This window comes from Suncus etruscus, chromosome 19 (genome assembly GCF_024139225.1).
Source record: "Suncus etruscus isolate mSunEtr1 chromosome 19, mSunEtr1.pri.cur, whole genome shotgun sequence".
Taxonomy (NCBI): Eukaryota; Metazoa; Chordata; class Mammalia; order Eulipotyphla; family Soricidae; genus Suncus; species Suncus etruscus.
Window position 1 is genome coordinate 25,740,478 of NC_064866.1, and position 6,741 is coordinate 25,747,218.

The 6,741-nt window shown below is 34.0% G+C and overlaps 1 non-coding gene across 1 annotated transcript; it reads right to left on the reverse strand.

The window, feature by feature from the left end:
- Positions 1–5,780: 5,780 nt before the first annotated feature.
- On the reverse strand, positions 5,781–5,943 carry LOC125997847 (U1 spliceosomal RNA). Its single transcript, XR_007491850.1, has one exon. It is a non-coding gene; the product is annotated as a U1 spliceosomal RNA (small nuclear RNA).
- Between the last annotated feature and the right edge of the window lie 798 nt (positions 5,944–6,741).

Here is a 6,741-nt window from a genome sequence, read left to right on the forward strand (position 1 = left end):
ATACCCACATATCTATAGCCTTTTCTATTGTCAACATAACTCTCCAGAGTGACCAATTTGATTAATTTGTTATAGCTGATAAACCTAAATTGACAAGTTATAGCTATCAAAATCCATAGTCTACTTTTATAAAAATTATTTTAGGTGTTGTCTGTGCTATGAGTTTAGATAAATAGAAAAGGATATGTATTTACTCACTATTGTACCATATTGTTCTAAAAACAGTATATTTTTCTGGAGGTAGGGGATAATAAGGGCTTAAGGTGCTAACAAGCAACCTTGATTTGATTTTCTTCACTACCTGGTTCCCAGTACTTCGACCCTGCACTACAATATCTTTTGGCCTAGAATTAGACATCTGGCCTACTTGACCAAAAATCACCTGGATTGTCCTTTCCACCAGCCCCAAATCCACATGCATTGCTCGGGAGGCAAATCACAAGAAAAAAAAAATATTCTGCCTTTTTATCCTAGTACTCATTAAAATTTAAATTTTTCTGTCTTCAGAAATTTTTCTTTTCCAAAGCATCATATAGTCATATGATTTAATGTGTGTACTTTTCACATAGGAGTCCTTCACTTAATAAATGCATCTAAGTTTTCTCCCTGTGTCCTATAATTGCAAACTTATTTTCTAGCACTGATCAAATCCCATTGTCCATATGCAGCAAAAGTTATCAATTCAGAAAAAGAAAATAATAGTTGCTTATACTTCACAGGTAGTCTCTTCTGGGCTGATATCTCTGAAATTGTCAGAATGGGTTGCAGCAATTTTCTCTTTCTAAATGAACTACAGCAGCCCAGTGCTATATCCTATACCTTCTGACAAAAACAGTGCATCTCCACAAATTAACTGGATCAAGCTGCCATGCCAGCAAAATTATTTCAGATCTATAAATTCTGGGCCACATGGTCACATCTCAAAATGTCATAGTAATGTAAGCTCAATAGAATCACAGAAAATCTGATGATAAAGTTATATAGAAATCTAAGGTCAGTGAGCCTAAACAATAACACAGATGGCTAAAATAGCACCAACCACAGCCCAGAAACAACAGGAAGAAATATAACAATTATTTCAAATTTACACTACCGATATGTTTTGATCATTTTATTTGTCTTTGTGCTGTAGCAAACAATAAGAAGTAAATTTATTTGTGCCTGCAAGGAGGCAGAATATGGTGTTGGGGAGGAAATTGGGAACATTGGTGAAGGTGATAGAATTGGTGTTTGAACATTTAATGCCTGAAATGATTGTACTGTATTGTGAACAACTTGGTAAATCATGATTTTATAATAAAACTTTTAAATAAAGTTATTAGTCCATTCATATCTTGGTTGTTGCCAAGCAAAGGAAAGCTGTTGTCAAAACTGTGTGCATGTTTTTGAGAGTATAAATTTTTAGCAGCATTAGGTAAAGAGCAAGGAGCATAATTGTGGATTGTATGGAAAGAAACAAAAGGCCTAGTCTTCCAATGTAGCCTTTCAAATTTCCAGCAACAACAAATTAGAATTTGTTCCAAATCTTTGCCAGCATATGAGTTCTAGATTTTGGCAATTCTAACAAATGTGCTGTGGTGTCTCATTGCTTAATTTTGCACCTACATTTCCCTCATATCCTTTTAGAAGGTGCATCCTTTCATATGCTATCTATACATATTTACTCCCATCTAATTTACTTATTTATTTCTGGTTTGGGGCTATACCAGGCTCTGCTTCCAGCTTACCCTGACTGTGCTCTGCACTCAAAGATCACTCCTGGTAAGGATCTAAAGACCATCGGTGGTACAATATCTTGAACATGGATCAGTTTTTTGGAAGGTAAGTGCCCTATCTGCTGTACTATCTCTCTGGCTCATTGGCCCCATTTTAAAACATATCATTTGTGTTCTTCTTGTTGATGAGTTTTTGATTGTTATTTTGGTGTTGTTGCTATCATGGTGGTGACCACACATCGAATGGTGTTTAGACTTTAGCAGGACCTCACGTAACAGTCATCAGTAGCCAACAGGAATATATCGGTAGTACTAGGAGTGAGGTGTAAGATATGGTGATCAAAGATAAGGCCTTAGACATGCAAGGCAGTTAGGTATACAGATATCCAGGAAATAAATACACTTAGAAAGGTCTGAGGAAAGGGGCTCAAAAAAGGTAATTTTGGGACCCTTAATTAATATTACCAGGAAAGCTGGCACCCTTGGAAAATTCCCTATTTAAGGGAATTTTATTTACCACCTCTTTATTTACCACCTCTCCCAAAAGAAGACTATCTATCCAAAGACTCTTCCATTTACTACTCCAGGCCAATTTGATATGTAAAAGCCTACCTAGGTTAGATTAACATAGATCAGCAAAACTGTGTGTTAATGTTTGCTCTTCTTCCTAGGTTTACTGGTTTGAAACAATAAATACTATATGTGAAGACAGTCAGGGCTCTTGGTCCTTGAGGCTGTGAGCCATGTATTTCTCTCTTATTTGGTCCTGTTTTCTTTTTAACATTTTAAAAAATATCTTTATTTAAGCACCATGGTCACAAACATGTTTGTAGTTGAATTTCAGTCATAAAAATTACACCCCCCAACCAGTGCAACATTCCCACCACAATACCCCCTATCTCTCTCCTCTGACATGCCCTGCCTGTCTTTGAGACAGGAATTTTATTTCTTTCACTTACTACCATTATCATAATAATTGTTAGTGTAGTTATTTCTCTAACTGCACTCACCAATCTTTGTGGTAAGCTTCATATCATGACCTGGTCTTCCAGCCTTCATCTCTATTGTCTCTGGGTATTATTAACATACTGTCTTTTATTTTTCTTAAATCCCATTTAATTTAAGATAATTAAATTTTTCTTAAATCTTTTCTTAAAGATGACTGAGACTATCCTGTGCTTCTCTTCTTTTGACTCATTTCACTCAGCATAATAGTTTCCATGTCAATCCATGTATAGGAAAATTTCATGACTTCATTTTTCCAGATGGCTACATAGTATTTCATTGTGTATATGTACCACAGCTTCTTTAGCCACTCATCTGCTGTTGGGCATCTGGGTTGTTTTCATATTCTAGCTATTGTACATAGAGCTGCATGAACATAGGTGTGCATAAGGCATTTATGTATTATGTTTTTTTGTATGTGTACCTAAGATATACCCCTAGGAGTTGTATTACTGGATCATATGGGAACTCAATTTCCATTTTTTTGAGGAATCTTCATATTGTTTTCCAGAAAGGTTGGACTAGATGGCATTCCCACCAGCAGTGAATGAGAGTTTCTTTCTCCCCACATCCCCACCAGCATTGATGGTACCCTGGCTTCATACCTGCTCACCTGGGGCAAAGGCCTACACTCAAGAACTTGAGGAACATTCCTTGTTCTTATTTTTTGAGTTTTAATAGTTGCTTGAATATTTTGGATAGCAGTTTTTTTTATCAGATATGTCTTTTACAATTTTTTCCTCCCAGTGTGTTTTTGTTTTCATAATGTCTTTTGCAGAAAATTTTAGGTTTTAATGAATTTCAGGTCATGCATATTTTCTCTCATAAATGAATCGTTTATTGTGTGTCTTCAAAGACATTGCCATAACCTTGGTCATTTAGATTTTTTTCTGTAAAGACACTTCATCAGAGGAAATACTTCTTAGAGAAAAGTATTTATTTTATGAGTTTAATGTTTTATATTTAGGTATATAAAATATTTTCAGGGCATTTTTGGTGAAAGATAAAATATTAAAGTCATTTCTTCATAAGTGACTTTTCTGTTTTGAAAAGACTTTTTTTTGGCCAGGAGATACCCTGTGATCAAGATATATCAGGATATCTCAGGGTATCCAGCATATATGAGGTTCTAGTTTTGTCTCATGTTCCAGTCTGTAAGTCCACTTTCTCAGGTCCTAGCATTAGAGTATGGTGCCTGGATGGCCCAATATCCAACAATTGATACCTGAGCACTATTTGAAAAACCCTCCTATGACCCACATTCTTCAGGGAAAGACAATTTGTTCCACCATATGCCTTTGTTCATATGTCAAAGATCAGATGACTATACTTATATAGTCTAATTTGGGGCTTTTTTTTCTATTTTGTTTATCTATATCATTTTTGCTAAGACTACAAATATCTTAATTATTCTCACTTGAGTATGTCTTGAAGGCAGGTTGTATTAATCTTCCAACTTTCTTCCCAGCTTTATTAGGATTTAATATCCTGCTTCTTTTACCTCTTTATAAAAACTTACATATAAACATTTCTAAATGTACATACATTTGTGTGTTTATAAAGTTCATTTAATCCTGCAAACTCCAGATAAATCAATTTATTGATTAATATAAAATAAAACTTGCTTTAACTTCCTTTTTCCCCTGCTACTTGAGTTTTTAAATTAAAGTTTTCATACTTAGTCTGATTGAATCACATGTCCTTCAAATGTTTCTCTTTTTAAAGTACTCTTTTTGTTTGTTTGTTTGTTTTGTTTTGTTTTTGTTTTGGGGTTACACCTGGTGACGCTCAGGTGTTACTCTTGGCTATACACTCAGAAATTGCTCCTGGCTTGGGGGATCATATGGGATGCCAGGGGATCGAACCACAGGCTATCCTAGGCTAGCACAGGTAAGGCAGAGGCCACCCCACCAGGCCCAAATTTAAGTACTCATATTTATTTATTTATTTAATTATTTTTAGTCAAAAAGTAGTGATTTACAGTGATTGTTAGTTGAGTTTTAAGTATATAAACATGTCAAAACTAATTCAGCTACTAGTGCCAACTCCCATCACATGCACACATTTTACTTAATCATCTAAATTCCTCTCTGTTACCTTAACTGGCACATTAAAAAGTTTGATGGTTGCAGTTTCGATCTCATGAGTTTCAGTGTTATTGGGTCTGTCCTTTAGATTTAGGGATATAACAATATAATGAAAAACGTTAACTCCTGTTCTTTTATTATTTCACTTTCTCATATTCTTCCTTCCTACCTTGATTTCTTTCCTTCCCTTCTTTCTTCTCCCTAAGCTCTCAGGTTAAGGGTGATATAGGCATCTCCCCTTTACAAAATTACATTTCCTCATCCAGATATTTTTGTTTACCATAAATAAGTGAGATCATGCTGTGCTTGTCCTTTTTCTGGCTTACTTTACACAACATATCTTCCAGTTCCAATCATGTTTCAGAAAATTGCCTGATTTCATTCTTTTTGGCTGCATAGTATTCCATTGTGTGTATATGTATATTTTTGCATATGTATCTATGGATACATGTCATTACATTTATATATAATCATATAAACATATATGTGTGTCTATATATGTATATAGTACAGATTCCATTCAGCTGTGTTTGGACACCTGGTTTGACATTATATCTTAGTTCTTATACCTAATGCAACAATAAATAATAGTGTGCATATGTCCTTTATAATGAATGGTTTTGTGTCCTGGGGGTAAATACTCAAAAGTGGAACTGTCAGAATTTTCATGTATCAGTTCAATTCTAGATTTATTGAAGAATCTTCACATCATTTTCCATAGTAGCTGACCAGACAGCATTCCCATCAGCAGTGGATGAGAGTTCCTTTTCACCACATCCTTGCCAACATAGATTATTCTTACTATTTTTGATATGTTCCATTTTTACTAGTATGAGATATAGTTGTCTTGATTTGGATTTCCTTATTGATAAGTGATGCTGAGCACACCATATGTCTATTGGTGATCCACTTGTCTTCCTCTGAGAAGTATCTGATCCTTTCCTCTCCCCATTTTTGATAATGATTTTTTTTAAAGAAGAGCATGCAAATGCAGTCTTCCTCTACCACATATATTTAGATGAGTTTCCCATATTTGGAGAAATTGTAGAGGTCAACACATATGGACTGCAATAAATAAGACTTACCCTGGTAAAACCACCTTCATGAACATGGCATATGCCCTGCCAGGTAAGTGTTAATAGTAATTTTTAAATTTTTGGTTGATCTTTGTGAATAGTTTATATATCACAGATATCAAGACTTTATGTAAAGTGTTGAAAATAATAGTTTTCTCATTTATTTTAGCCAGTTTTTTATTTTGTCATGTAGAATCTTTAGCTTGGTATAGTCACATATGTTTATTTGTGGGTTTTTGTTTTTTGTTTTTTTTTGCCAGTGGTATCAAATCACTGAAGATATCTTTGAGGTCTAAATTTTGGAGCATTCTGCCTATATTTCCATCAATGTACTTTATAGTTTCTGGTTGAATGTCAAAGTCTTTGATCCACCTTTAGTTGACTTTTGTGTAAGGTATTATATGAATCAAGCTTTAATTTCATACACAGTTATACAGTTATACAATTTTTGAAAAGATTGTCTTTACTCCATTTCATGTCGTCAGCTAATTTGTTAGAATTAACTACCCATATATATGTGTTTTTGTTATTGAACATTCAATTCTGATCCATTGATCAGAGAACCTATCTATATTTCAGCACTATCATACATATTTTTAACTTGAGTAAGTACATTTTATTTATTTTTAAACTTTTATTTAATTAAAGGACAGTGGTTTACACAGTCATTAATAGTTGAGTTTTAGGCATATTTTAGGTGTATTATGTTAATTGATTTGCATATGTTAAATTATTTTTGCATCTCTGCGATGATTCACTATTGATTGTGATGTATGAGTTTTTAATTTGTTGTTAGATTCAGTTAGCTATAATTTTGTCAAAAATTTTTGCTTCAATGTTCATCAGAGAGATTGGTCT